The sequence below is a fragment of the Phyllostomus discolor genome, chromosome 1 (genome assembly GCF_004126475.2).
Source record: "Phyllostomus discolor isolate MPI-MPIP mPhyDis1 chromosome 1, mPhyDis1.pri.v3, whole genome shotgun sequence".
Taxonomy (NCBI): domain Eukaryota; kingdom Metazoa; phylum Chordata; class Mammalia; order Chiroptera; family Phyllostomidae; genus Phyllostomus; species Phyllostomus discolor.
In genome coordinates this window covers 158070810-158085926 of record NC_040903.2, presented here as the reverse complement: position 1 = coordinate 158085926, position 15117 = coordinate 158070810, and the positions used below count along the sequence as shown (strand labels likewise).

Below are 15117 nucleotides of genomic sequence, written 5' to 3'. Positions count from 1 at the left end.
GAAATTATCTTTCTTCCAAGAAGATCGCTGAAGAGCTCAATGTACCAAGGAGAAGTAGTTGGAGGCCCTCCTGTTCCTCCCCTTGCTCAATTTCATCTTGCCTTGGCGCCAGCCAGATCATAAAATAGCTGTTATCTAGGGGTGTGGAGCCAGTTAATCTTGCAGAGTCATATAGATTTTCAGAGCAAAAACGGACCTTTAACACGTTCTGGTTAACTGTAAGTGCCCTGATTATAGGTATCATAAGTGAAGCCACAGGCAGTGACCTGGTGGGCACGGCATAAGGACTCTGTGCTCTGCTGGCCACGTACTCAGGCCTTCATTGAACCCAGCAGCCTATCACATACCTCTACTTCATGGAGACAATATCCAATCCCTTTCTCTAACCCTGGCCCTGAGAAATCTCCTCCCACACTTCTATCTTCCCAGAAACCTGAAGGTCATTTCCTCTTAGATGACCCACTGATGTTCCAGCACCAATATGTCCTAAACAAGAATTTTGTTATCTTCTCAGATGCCACCTCCTACCCTAGGTAAAGCAATCCTTATACTCACTTGTCTCTTTCTTTCACCCCCTCCCATTGGCACTTTCCCTCACTTAGCCATGAGTTGGAGTTAAGCATGTATTACAGCTAAGTATAGAGTTTGTGTTAGAGCTAGTTAGAGCTAAGGCCTTCGTTCCTGCTCACCGGAGGGGAAGTTCCTGCAGGGAAGAGCTTGTGAAGGAGGAAAAAAAAAAGACATGGATGGAGTAGAACACAAAGGGAAGAATTTAAGTATACATTTCTTCAAATCTCACATTTGAATAGAGTTGGATAGAGTTGACCCTGAATACCAAGCCATTTGAACTACTGGAGGCAATTAATATGGTTTAAAGGGGTGGTGATAATAAGTGTTTTCCAAGAACCCCATTATTTTTATAATGTCTTAGGTGTCCAATTATAGTTTATTTTAAGAAATGTTTTGCACTTCTCATGGAATCCTGATGCTTTTTCAATTTTGCCTTCAAGAACCTTAAGGTCCTTCAGGGCACATGCTTGGGTTTCCTGCCAGGTTCTCAGTAGGGGCACATGAGATCCACATTGATGGTTCTCTCCCTCTCTAGTTCCCTCCCTTCCCCTCTAAAATTAAATAAGTCAAATCTTTTTAAAAACACCTTAAGGTATTTTTATCTCTAGCTTTGGCCCAACTCAGATTCCTTGTAGAGTAATGAGACACTGAACGTGTGAAGGGTGTGGAAACAGAGAAGGGAGATGATGAATACCCCTCCATACTGCAGCACTGTGCTTGGCCAGTTCAATGACCATGTGCTCGACAACCTGCTTTTTCAGCAAAGAGTTTCCAAAAATCCTTAATGGGAAGATCAAAGAAATGTTATCTGACCACAAAAAAACAGAGTGAGAATACGGTGAGTCCTAAGGATTTATAACCCATCTGCCCTGCCATTAGGAATTTCTATCTTTTTTTCTACCCTCTGCTTTTATATCCCTCTTTTAATTTCTGTCTCTCTGACTCCACCTCCCTCCCTCTCTTTTCTCTGTCTCTCCTTCAAACACCTTCCTCTCCATTTCCAACACCTTCCTCCACTTAACTCTGCAGTGCTCCACCCGAGAAAGCTGTGATAGAGCTCTGGGAAAACAGACTCCAGGACCACTGTGGGGGATGCTTCATCCTTGCAGAGCAGAGCTGGTGATGGAGGCTGACCATGCTAAGGGCCTACGTGTCAGGAAGCAGGTGGGTGAGCTGTCTTGGCTTTGTGATGGGAATGGATGAGGCGTGTGGAGAACCCAGCAAGACCCTGCCAGCATGTTTGTGTTCTAGAGACTTTGCATCAACAGCCACCTCCCACAATTAGTCATACTGTGCATTAGAATCTTTATTCTCTATTTGCTGAACTTCTTGGGAGCCTTTTGACTTGGATTCTAATTAGAAAAGCCTGACCTCTAGTATTGCTCATTGATTTAGAGTTGGGTAATGATTTTCCATGGCTAAATTGCTAGGTGGACAAAGTCTAAGAAAGTTGGTGTTGGTGCCCCAATCCTGACCCTCCCCCATGATGCTCTAACCTTATTCCATTGATGAAAGTCTGCTTGTCTTTGTGAAATAAGTGATAAGAAGTAATTCTATTTGTTAATGAGCATTTCAAGGTTTATCTCTCCTGGGTTTTTTACTTTCAAGGCAGGATTGGAAAGATTTGGAGTCAGAGACTCCATGGGCACAGTGACCTCATTCCCAAATGATTAAATTACAACAAAAGTGAATGAAAAAACATTTGTATAAATAGTAATGTGCTCCAAAAAATGTAATAGCTGAAGTGTAAAGTTCCTAATACAGATCCTTTGCTTTTTTAAAACTATGTTGTTCACTTACCATATTTCAGTCACTGAAATGCATTCCACACATATTCTCATTTAACTCTGACCACATAGCCTTGAAGAAGATACTGTTGCTATCCCAGTTTTCAAGATGAGGAAACTCAGACTTAGAGAGATGAAGCAATTCACTAAATACCAAAGTGAGCAAATGACAGAATTATGCCTGAGCCCAGAGTCCTTGCTCTTAATCCCAACTCTCTACTTTTCATTCTGGCCCAGCCTCTTATGCCTCCTTCCCTGATGCGGACCCCAGCTCGTGGGGTCCACCACATTGTGGATGAGGCACAAGAAATTCACACAGACTACCAAGTCCTGTGGAGGAAAAGGGCAAGCATGGCTTTCTCTCAAGGGGAGAAGAAGCCTTGGGCCCTTGCCTTGACAAGCCTTTATTTCTTTTCTGGGCCCATTACATGATGGTCCTCATTTACTATGCACAAGTTCACTTTAGGTGGTTACCTTTTACAGAAAACAAAGGAGCCAATGCTGCTAATCCCATCACAGAAGAGGGATATTTGCAAATGCAAAGGGAAAAGTGGTTGAGCTGGTTACACTCCATACTGGGGAGTTTTAATGGGAATTTTAGGAAGTTACAGTAAGCACTTGTGTCTCAATTCAGGGTGAGGGAGTTTTAGCAAAAGCAAGTCTCATAGCAGTCTAGGTACAATGCAGGCCTGATTGCCCACAGGAGAACCTATCCATGGGTGTGGGTCCTGTGCATCTCCAAGTGGGAGCTGGGCCCATGCCACACAGAACGGTCTCCGATACTTCCCCTCTTCCTGTTCTCATAATACTCACACTTTAAGATCCAGCTCAGATGACTTCCTCTTTTTCTGAAAGCCTTTGGACTCCATTTCAGCATCCAGTGAACTCACTCTCCTCTTCTTTTGCCTGAGCTACCTGGGTGTCAATCATTTGGCATCTTTTATATTCTTCTCTGATATTGCTGTTTGTCGTAATGTTCTCATATTGTAGTCTGGAGTAAAAAACTTTTATATAAAAGTGGCAGCATTATTCTTCTTTGAGAATTGTGGAGTTTTTTTTAAATATTTTATTTACTTATCTTTAGAGAAGGAAGGGAGAAAGAGAGGGAGACTAACATCAATGTATGTGAGAGAAATATCAAACGGATGCCTTTTGCATGCCTTCAGCTGGGTGTCTGGCTGGCCACCCAGGCATATGCTCTGACTGGGAACAAAACCCATGACCATTCAGTTCATAGGCTAGCACTCAATCCACTGAGCCACACCAACAGGGGTGGGGTTTTTTTAAGTATATTATATTGATTGTGCTATTGCAGTTGTCCCATTTTTTTCTCCCCTTTATTCTCCTCTGCCCTGTGCACCCCCTCCCACCTGTATTACCCACCTTAGTTCATGCCCATGGGTCGTAAATACAAGTTCTTTGGCTTCTCCATTTCCTATACTATTCTTAACCTCCCCCTGTCTATTTTGTACCATTTATGCTTCATATTCCCTGTACCTGTTCCCCTATTCTCTCCCCGCCTCCCTCCCTGCTGATAACCCTCCATGTGATCTCCATTTCTGTGATTCTGTTCCTGTTCTAGTTGTTTGCTTAGTTTGTTTTTGTTTTAGGTTCAATTGTTGATAGTTGTAAGTGTGTTGCCATTTTACTGTTCATAATTTTGATCAACTTCTTTTTCTTAGATAAGTCCCTTTAACATTTCATATAATAAAGGCTTGGTGATTATTAACCCCTTTCCCTTGACCTTATCTGGGAAGCACTTTACCTGCCCTTCCATTCCAAATGATAGCTTTGCTGGATAGAGTAATCTTGGATGTAGGTCCTTGCCTTTCATGCCTTGGAATACTTCTTTCTAGTCCCTTCTTGCATGTAAGGTTTCTTTGGAGAAATCAGCTGATAATCTTATGGGAGCTCCTTTGTAGGTAACTCTTTTTCTCTTGCTGCTTTTAAGATTCTCTCCTTATATTTAATCTTGGGTAATGTAATTATGATGTGCCTTGGTGTGTGCTTCCTTGGGTCCAAATGCTTTGGGACTCTCTGAGCTTCCTGGACTTCCTGAAAGTCTATTTCCTTTGCCAGATTGGGGATGTTCTCTTTCATTATTTTTTCAAATAAGTTTTCTATTTCTTGCTCTTCCTCTTCTCCTTCTGGCACCATTATGATTTGGATGTTGGAATGTTTAAAGTAGTACCAGAGGTTCCTAAGCCTCTGCTCATTTTTTGAATTCTTGTTTCTTCATTTTGTTCTGGTTGAATGTTTTTTTCTTCCTTCTGCTCCAAGTCATTGATTTGAGTCCTGGTTTCCTTCCCTTCACTGTTGGTTCCCTGCATATTTTCCTTTATTTCACTTTGCATTGCCTTCACTTTTTCCTCTATTTTGCAAGTAGAGTCAACCATTTCTATGAGCATTCTGATTACCGGTGTTTTGAACTCTGCATCAGATAGGTTGGTTGTCTTGTCATCACTTAGTTCTTTTTTTGGAGTTTTGACCTATTCTTTCATTTGGGCCATATTTCTTTGTCTCAGTGTACCTGTTACCTAGTAATGGACAGAGCCTTAGGTATTTACCAGGGCAGGGCAACCCACATCACCATGTTGTGGCACTGTATGTGGGGGAGGGGTCCAAGAGGGAGCAATGCTGCTCCTCAGCTCTCAGCTGACTTTCAGCCACTTACCAAGAATAGTATAGGAAATGGAGAAGCCAAAGAACTTGTATTTACAACCCATGGGCATGAACTAAGGTGGGTAATACAGGTGGGAGGGGGTGCACAGGGCAGAGGAGGATAAAGGGCAGAAAAAAATGGGACAACTGCAATAGCACAATCAATATAATATACTTAAAAACTGGTGCTGATTCTCTTATGGGTGGTTTTTTTTTTGTATATTCTAGGACTCTGTGGATCTCTCCAATGAACTCTCCTGTGAGTCTGGAAGTTTCTCCCACTGCAGCAATCCCCATAGATTTTTTCAGTCAGTGGTTTTGAGGCTTTATTTCCCCATGCTGGAACCTTCGGTTGTACAGTCTGTCTTGCTCCCCAGTTGTTCCTCCCAGTTTATCCGCACATAAATGTGGGAGTGCAAGCCACTGCCTAGCCCACCCAGTAGTCTAGTCTCCACCTCTGCCCCAGTGGCTGCCTGTCTCCGCCCCTCCTACAGGTCTGAATGAATATTTCTTTAACTCCTCGGTTGTTCAGACTTCCATACAGTTCAATTTTCTGACATTTCTGGTTGATTTTAGCTTTTAAATTTGTTGTTGTCCTTCTTTTGGTTCTACAAGGAGGCAAAGTATATCTACCTATGCCTCCATCTTGGCCAGAAGTCATTTTGGGGGTTGTTTGGGGTTTTTTTCCCCACAAATTATCTTAATTGGCTTTTTGGTTATGAAGTTCCATTACAGCAGAGACCCTCACCACTATCACACAGAAATTATGAAAAATTTATCTGTTGAAAAAAATTAAAACTCCTAGGTACAAGCCCCAATATCTGGAGCAATGGGAAGTGAGAATGTCAGTTACTTGAGGAGTGTACAGTAATTAGTATGGCGCCTGGTGCAAAGTAAGCATTCAATAGGGGATGGCTATCTTGTCCTATATAAGTAATAGGGCAGGAATTATTGGAGCCTCTCAGGAGGAGCAAGCAGAAAAGGGAAGGAGAAGGGAAAGAAATGGAGTCATATGGTGGTCACTGGGCCTCCAAGTAAAGACCAGACCAGTGAGGTCTTTTCAGAGGTGAAAGACCAAGAGGCAATTAAAGAAAAGAACAGTTAACGTTTTCTGTCCTGGACTTCAACTTCACCCTCCTTCCCTCAAGTCTTTAGTAAAATCTGTGGCATGTATAGCTTGGTGTAGTAGTATGTGGAGAATTCAGGAAGCTAGATATTGTTCAGGGCTGCCAGGGAGCAGGGGCAATGAGATGATATAGACAGATTAAATAGATATAGATATAGATATAGATATAGATATAGGTGATATAGACAGACATCCCATGCAGCCAAGTTAGAGAAGTCAGCCAAAGTGTGCAAACAGGCCCAGAGACAACCAGGAGAGAGGCCTCAAGAATTTTCAGAAATATTGGGAGTGATGGTATTATTTTCATTCTACAGAAGACGGGTGGGTTCAAGAAAATTTTATTTAAATGTTAAAGTATAGGGTGAGGGTGGATCCCAGCAGGTCAGAGGACTTGGGATCATCCAAGTGATTAACACTGCAGTCACAGGTAGATCATTATCATATGGTTTATGCCAAGTCCCCTTAGCTGGATTAAAACCTCCTTGGAATAGCAACTATAACAAGGTGTTGAACTGAATCTGTATGGCTTTTCTTCCTCTACAGGAATTTCATTCCTGTAGATCAACCAGATCCTGCCAATAAACCTCTGAAATAGTATGACAAGTAACAGTATGTATTTCCCCATTTTCAATATAAGACATTGAAGTCTCAGAGTGGTGACATTCTCTTTCCTGGGTTACAGAGTCAACAATGAGCCAACCCAGCCTGGGGCAGTAGGAAGAGCCTAGATACATGAGAGTGAACCCAGATGTCAGAGTGAAATCTAGCTTTCCTTCCTATTCCCTCTCTTAACGTCTAGAGCCACTCACATAACAACCATGTCCTCTCCAGCCCCACAAAACTATTGTGTATTCCCTACTAGTCTCACATTTACAACCTAAGGCAAAATCTTTAGACAAGCCTTTTAACAGGTGAAAGAGTGATAACAGCAGCATCTCCACAGGGCTGTGGAATGAATGAAACAAATAATTTAATTAAATTAAAGTCTTTGGCTCAGTGTCCGGCACATAGAGATGTTCAGTGAATGTTCTCTTTTCTCTCTTCCCTCTGCAGCTCTCCCTTCTTTCTCTGTCTGTAAATTTAGGTTTGATGTTTGGTCTATCATGCCATGTTCCTTGTGTTTTATTGTACTCTGATGGTTCCTGAGACATGACTGATCATTTGCCCTTCACCTGGGCGTTACCCCGAGGAGGGGGACAAGAGACTGGGCTGAGCTTGGGTTTGGGATGAGAGAGCCAGATAGAAAGCACCAGGCCATGTTTAAGGTACAAGGACAGAGATCCAGACTGGTGGAACCAAATCTCTTCTCAGGTTCAAAAGGTGACCTCAAAGCCAAAACAAAGGGTACCCAGGTCATTGGATGGTTTCAAAGCAAATACTAGTCCATGTGAAAACATTTTTCATTGAAAGAGAAACATGGTCTGGAAAGGTTATTGGTGTATTAGTTGGCTCAGGCTATCATAACAAAATGCCAGAGAGTAAGTGGCTTAAACAACAGAAACTTAAATTTCTGTTAAATTGCTCACAGTTCTGTAGGTTGGAAGTCCAAGATCAGGGTGCAGCATAGTTGGGTTCTAGTGAGAGTTCTCTCCCTGGCTTGTAGATGGCCTCCTGCTTGCTGTGCCCACACATGGCAGAAACAGCAAGCAAGCTCTCTGGACTTTCTTCTTAGAAGGGCACTAATCCCACTAAAAAGGCTCCACTGTCATGACCTCATCTAACCTAATTACCTCCCAAAGGCCTCGTCTCCAAGTACCAGCACAGTGAGGGTTAGGGCTTCAACATTTGGGTGTATGGGGGGGTAGAAGGAAGGTGAAGGGGAGATGCACACACATGGCCCATAGCAATAGGCAACTACCACAGTACAGCTTTTATTTTACTTCAGTGTATACAGTTTTGCCCATTAAAGAGAAATCTTTCAGAAACTTGACTTTGTTTTTTTATGCTAAAATCATTTTTTTATTTTAACTGTTGTTCAAGTACAGTTTTCCGCCTTTTACCCCCAGCCCAGCCCAGCCCACCCCAGCCCTCCCCACCTCCCTCCCATTTCCAACCTCCCTCCTTGTTATTGTCCATGTGTCCTTTATACTTGTTCCTGCAAACCCTTCCCCTTTTCCCCTGAAATTCCCTCCCCTCTGGTCACTGTCAGCCTGTTCTCAATTTCAGTGTCTTTGGTTATATTTTGCTTGTTTGTTTGTTTTGTTGATTAGACTCCTGTTAAAGGTGAGATCATATGGTATTGCCTTTGTTTCTAACCAAGTGAAACATATACTTTTGAAAGCACAACATTCCTTTTTTGTTTACTGACACACGCTCAAGGTATTCCACTCATCAGTTTACGGATTTCCTTGTAAATATTACTATAAATATCTTCCCATATATTTGATGCAGGAGTTGAGTTCTGCTATTAAGTCTGCTTGTTTGGGTTTTTTAAACAAATTTGGAGCAGATAGTTCTTTGTCAAACCACCTTTCTTCTTCTCAAGAGCCATTGTTCCCTTAAAGGAAGTGAACATTACATCTGCAACATTGACTTCCTTACAAAGAAAAATTAGGATCTCCTTTTCCCCTGTTTTATGCCCTAGGTTTAAATTCTTGATCAAAAGAAGATCTCTTTGTAATTAACAAAATGCACAGGACAATAAGGTACATTTTCTTAGGAAAATAGGTGTTCAGATCTATGACATATAATAAATTATATAGATTGCATTCAGTAAGTTATTTATTACTGATATCCTAATATGGGATATTAGAGGCAAATATATTGACCATAAACAGGCAAGTAATCCTTTTGTCATATGAGTATAACATTCAGACCAAAAACTATATTATGCCTTAAATATTTTATAGCTAAATTAAATGCTACATTTTCCCATTTAAAGTAACTTAGGGTTTTAAAAAATTAGTTTTCCAAATATCCCTGACCTTTAAAAAGTGCCACAACACATGGTGGCCCTTAAAAATATTAGATATTTTTTAAGGAACACTGCAGAATATAAGCAAGAAATGCTAGGCAAAGAAAAGCCTTCTGAGGAGCCATATTTTGGTAAAAGAAAAATACTCCATGCCACAGCAAGTGAATGCCACCTGCCTGGAAGGCCCTGCTTGAACTTGGTGACCAGGAACTATGGGCCCAGCCTAGACATTGATGAGGTTTTGTCAAGCTCTATGTCAAAGCACTGGATGGTCTTGTTAATACGTGACAAAGGCCTGCAGGGAGAAGCAGAAAATGCTCACAGAAACCATGTCCTAGCATGATCATCAACAAACTCAATTAATAGTAATAATATTAGGTAACCTTTATGAAGACCTTACTTGATGCAAAACTCTGAGCCAAGGGCCTTTCATGCTTTATTTCACTGAAATCTCCCAACCCTCTAGGAGGTAATTACTGCTTTATTATTAAGCCAGTATTTTACAAAAGGTGGGGCTTAGAGAAGTTAAGCAATTTGCCCAACAACTGTTAAGTGGAAATCTTAGATAGGAATCTAGACAGTTGGGTATTTTATCAAGCAGAGTTACAAACCTCCAGTGATAGGTATCAAACTTGCCCCCTGGCTTCCCTAAAGCCCCAGAGGGTGCTGATGGGACATTGCACAGTTGAAGGGGGACTGATTCAGCCTCTCAGTTCATATGTTCTCAGGAAGATACTCTCAGTTCCTGAAAAAAAAGCTTTTCTGCAAGCATTATTGCAACGAACATAGGTGTAATTTTTTGTTCTACTAAAATGAATTAAAATAACTCTAATAGAGAAGAGCCACTGGGTTGGCACCAGTTTTGAAGCCTACAAACTCCACCTATGATTCAGTCCACAGGTTATGTTCTCAAGAACTTTTCCAGGTGGAGGGTCTGCTGATTCTGTGGCCTATGAGAAAAACAGAAGGGAGTGAGCAGTTGCTGTCATCTCCTGGCTTAGCTCCTCTCCCTTCCACCTCTGCAAACAGCCCCAATCCCATTCTTTCCAAGGAAATCACTGTCCATGTCATCTTTTTGAGAGTGGGGGAGGGAAATGGGGTCCAACCTGGGTCAGATGGGGACATGGAGAGAAGCGGTTATGCAATAGACATGTACTGAAACAGGACAGCACAGGTAAATGGGAAGCAGAGTCTTTGGAGCTAAAACCCCCTTCTTTCTTTTCCCTTTTCTCCATTCTCTGGCTTCTCTCTGGCCTGATCAAAATCTGTCCTCAGGAAAGGATCTGAGGCCGGCTGCCTCAGTGGGAACAAAGTCAGGAAGTTCATGTGGTGTCTGTGCCCTATTAAGGGCTTTTAAGAATCAGTGAGCAAGGAGGTAGGCTTTGTCTTGTTCAGGATTAATTCCCCAGTGCCTAGATCAGAACCTGGCTCCTTAAACTTTGTTGAATAAATAAAATCTAGAAGCCAGGGAGTGCTTCCTGGAAACCTAAAATCGCACATCTCTTGGCCCTGGACTGTGGACCTGTGGGCCACAGGTGCAGGACAGGAGCTTCCAGCCTCAGCATTCCACATCTCTTCCTGGGATGCAGAGCCTCCTAGTGGAAGTCCAGGGCTGCAGCCTCCTCCCTAGATGGGTTTGCCTCTTGAAGGTTTGCCTGCCTCTTTCCTAGTGCTGAGACCTAAAGAATAGCTTAGACTTCAAGTTAGAAGGAGTGGGGGAAAGGACACAATCCCAGAATCAGAAACTACAAAAGGTGGGTGTAAAGCAAGAGGTTGAGGGGACAGGTTGTTGTCTGACTGCTTAGAGAGGGTGTCCCAGAGCAGCAGGTGAGGTCATCCAAGGTCAGGATCTGTAGCTCCGTTTCACCAGCCCAGAAACTTCATTTGTCAGTGCACCCAGACACAAGGAGACTCAAGGGAAATGAATCATACCAACCAAAAATTCTTAAGACTCTACATCAAAAACCAATAACAAGAACAACTGAGTTGTTGAGAACAATGCTCTTCCCTGTAAGAACAACTACATGGGCAGTCAAATCATTATCTCAAGTCAGAGCAAGGGGAATCAAGTGAGTGACCTCAGAAAAAGATACTATAAAATTATGAGAGCTCTATGTACCCATCTCCAGGATAGCTATCCCTGCCAAGAAGGCCAGCAGTCAGAAGTGCAAGAGAACACCTTCCCCTTCTGTTATTCTTCCTACAACCAGGACCTTTCTGTTTAGCTTTCTTTAGAGCATTACTGCCCTCAGATATACTTCAGTTGCCTTGGATGAATGTGAATGACTAGAGTGGGTTACCTCAGACAGAGTATGTTGGTGGTTTTTATTTTCTTGGTTGACTGTTTTTACTCATAATATTGTTAGAGGAGACTAACAGATTCTGGGAACAGCTCCAGTATTGAAGCATCTGCAGGAAAGGACTGGGAGGATAGATGGGTGGCAGGGCCATCAGGGTAGGAACCAAAGCCTTTCCTTGCTTCCTACCTGACACCTTATTCCAGCCTGTGGATTTAAAAACCTTCAGTGTAGTTATTCGGTGAGTGGTCAGAGGCATGAAAGTTGTCACATTTCTGTTGGCCAGTTTTATTTTTGCATGTGATGTTGATTTCATATTCACATACACATACACATATGCTGTGTGTATCCCTTAAATCTGGCAGTTTCTTTGACTCACCTTCCCCCATTCTGTTCTCTCATGGTCTGAGCTGTCCTGTTGCATGGCTTTAAACTCATCAAATTTAGGAAACTGACTGTGGGGAGACCTGCAAATTACAGTCCTCAATTGTGTCTTGCTCTTAACACCCCATTCAGTAAGTCTCTGCTGGTGGATTGTAGGTAAAGGGGATACAACCCCACCCACTGCAATGCCCATCTCCCCAGGAATGCTTCCTGACTTACTTTGCCACACACCCCCATGTCCCCTGGGAGCAGCTGGAGAGGTTCAGTCTTCAGAGCCCTACCTGATTCCCTCCGTAACAGTGATACAGCTGCTGTCAGCCACCTGAGAGCCAAATCCAAAAGTACTTCCATCTTTTTCCATAGTATAATTTCGACTTGCTCTGGCCTAAAGTCAAGTATGAGGCACGGAGCAATCATAAAGAAGAATGCAGCTTCCCAAACCTAAAATGAGCGCCCTTGCCGTGCCATTGTTCCCACAATGCCGTGACTCGGATTCGAACCGAGGTTGCTGCGGCCACAACGCAGAGTACTAACCACTATACGATCACGGCGAGCTACCGGGACGCCGTGAGCCAACCTCTGTCAAGTATTGTCCTCTTGTATAAGGCCACCGTTCTTCCCAAATTGACCAGTGTCGATCAGGTTCCACTGGCCCTCGTACTGACCCTGAGGCAGAGTACGGGCACCGTGAACTCCCGGGTCAGCCGAAATCCCCGCAGGTCACCCTGAGGGACCATAAAAGAAAAGATATGGGAGTGCTTTGCAAACTTAAAGGACTCCAGTGAGGCCAGGCCGACGTAGCCTATAGGGATGTGAGACCCCAAAGTCGACCAAACGGTGGCCCTAGATCCCTCTTACACCCACCGTGCTCCGGCCGGCGCCCACGCTGTCTGAATAGATTCTGGTTCGGAATGGGTCTGTCTTTTAAGTTCTACAAGAAGGAAAATCAGTTCCGCCTCCCCCGCACAACTTCCTTTGTGACGCCGGGAAGGGGAAGACCCAGCGCAGCCTCCCTGGAAGTGAAGAGGAGGAATCCGGCCCAGGAACGAGTGGAAACTGAAATCAGGAAAGCGAGGAGACAAACGCTCCAGCTTAGGCTCAGAAAACGGCGAATCTGGGACTGGGCGGGAACAAGCCATGACAAGTCAGTGACCCGTCGAGGGGCGTGGCATTTAACACACAAGGTCTCGGAAGAAGAACGTTGCCCTTGGATCCCCGGTAGCTCGCCGTGATCGTATAGTGGTTAGTACTCTGCGTTGTGGCCGCAGCAACCTCGGTTCGAATCCGAGTCACGGCATTGCATAAAGCAATAACACGGCAAGGGGTTCAGTTTTTAGAGCTCTCCTCCGTTTTTCGCGAGGTCTTTTATAACTTTCGGAAAATGGATTCCAATCCCTTTGTGACAGTGCGAAACGACGTTTTCTCCAGCTTTGGCCAAATTGGGCATACGACATATATAAGCTTCCACTTACTCCAGCTCTACGCATGTTGTTGTTCTTGGAGACAAGCACAAAGCACTCACAAGGCTGCTTTGTCACAGGTCTGTAAGAATTTCCATGGCAGCGCTGGAAACGGATTCCCAATAATAGGGAGAGAAGGCTTCGCAGAGCAGGTGACCTGTGAAACAGCTCTTGAAGGCACAAAGAAAATTTGTCATCAGCTAGAATAATCTCTTGTGCAGAGGCTTAAAGAACTATCTATCGTAATTCCTCTTTGCAAATTTTCTCTCTTCTCCATCCCCAAGACACCCAAAGGCCCTGGCCTGACAGGCGCTTCTCAAGGACCTGTTGAGTGAATGAATGCAAGTAATTAGGGAAATGGGAAACGACTCTGCTGGAAAGCCAAGAGATGAACTGGAAAAGGTAGACAAATTTCTTGCAGTCTGGGATGTGGGAGGGAGTGAATGGTGGAGCGGTCAAACGTTTCAATTCGTGTTTAGCAAGATCCCTCTGGCGATTCTGTAGGGTGTGTGTGTGTGTGTGTGTGTGTGTGTGTGTAGGGGGGGGGGGTTGATTACAGCAAATGACACTGGTTCGTGGCTTCGCTTCAGAACCAGTGGTGCGTTCTCAGTTTAGCAAAAAGCCACCGCGTACTTTGGACTCGGCCTGGTTCTAGACGCCGTGGAGGTGGGAGCACTGATAGACAAGAAAAACCCAGCCTGGGCCCTGCTACCGCCAAGGGGCACAACAGAGTTGGGCACCGAGTGCGGCGGGAGCACTGCGGAGGCGGCAATCAGGGCCTTCGGAGAAAAGGAGAAGCTGCAAAGAAGTGGGTGTTGGAGGGAGGGTAATGGCAGGGTGTGATGCTTTGAATCCCTTCTACGTGGCCAACCGGATTGTAGGGTGTCCACCTCCTCCGCAAAGGCGGCGTTGTGTTACTTCTGGGGGGATCAACGAGAAAGAGAACCCCTGAGGAGGGCCCCTGCAGGCCCAGGGTCCCTTGAAGGGTCTCCCGGGCACAGAAGATGGGTGTCGTTCAAGGAATGGGAGTTAAAGCTTGTGAACACTCTGATTTCCGGCCAGTCCCGTACCTGATGCCCAAACAGTCACCTCTAAATTCCTGCTTCATTCACATGGAACCCACTCTTCCCCTCTGCATTATCACCGAATCGGAGGCTAAAGGACCAAAACAAGAAAAGAACGCTAGCAACTGACGAGAGTGCAATGCGCCTGCGCATTCTCAGACTCAGTCTTAGGCTGAAACCCCGCCCCATAGGCGGGCCGTTCAGTGACGTACAAACTGGGAAAGCGTATGACTACTGAAAAGGACACTAAAAAGAGTTTAGTCCCAAGGCTCCGGTAGCTCGCCGTGATCGTATAGTGGTTAGTACTCTGCGTTGTGGCCGCAGCAACCTCGGTTCGAATCCGAGTCACGGCATTGTGGGAACAATGGCACGGCAAGGGGTCTGCATTTTATTTTTCCTCCTTTCCCCAGTTGATAATGCTTTATAAATACCATAACTCTTCTTGAAATAAACCACTGTATCTCTCTACCTTGAATGCTGAGCGATTCTCACTTCTAAGATCATTCACTATCTTCAGTAAGTCTCATTTAACGCTTCAGCTCCATGCCAAACAATTCGAAAATCGGCATCTAAATCACTCTCCTACACCGATAAAACAGCGCCCCTCTCACTCCACGACCTCCCTATATTTTTCCTTTTCATGCATTTTTTAAAAACTGAATTCTTCATTTTTAAAGAGAGAGTGCATGTGCACAAGTCCAGTGAAAAGTAACCCTCCTTATCATTCTTCAGCCCATTCACCAATTATTACCAGTTTCAGGTATATCTTTCCATGACAGTCTTTGTATAAACACTTATATATGTATGTATGTGAATATATTCCCCCTTGCTTCTTGCAAAATACAAATGGCCTC

General features: G+C 44.0%; 1 long non-coding RNA gene and 3 other non-coding genes across 4 annotated transcripts; 2 read left to right on the top strand and 2 right to left on the bottom strand.

Annotated features, from left to right (window-relative positions):
* Positions 1-12088: 12088 nt before the first annotated feature.
* LOC118502073 lies at positions 12089-14414 on the bottom strand. The gene is made up of 2 exons (XR_004904750.1): positions 14270-14414; positions 12089-13523 (listed from the first exon to the last, which is right to left on the bottom strand). It is a non-coding gene; the product is annotated as an uncharacterized LOC118502073 (long non-coding RNA).
* On the bottom strand, positions 12219-12290 carry TRNAH-GUG. The gene has a single exon. It is a non-coding gene; the product is annotated as a tRNA-His (tRNA).
* TRNAH-GUG lies at positions 12965-13036 on the top strand. The gene has a single exon. It is a non-coding gene; the product is annotated as a tRNA-His (tRNA).
* Positions 14415-14544: 130 nt separating the features above from the next.
* Positions 14545-14616, top strand: TRNAH-GUG. Its single transcript has one exon. It is a non-coding gene; the product is annotated as a tRNA-His (tRNA).
* Positions 14617-15117: the final 501 nt, after the last annotated feature.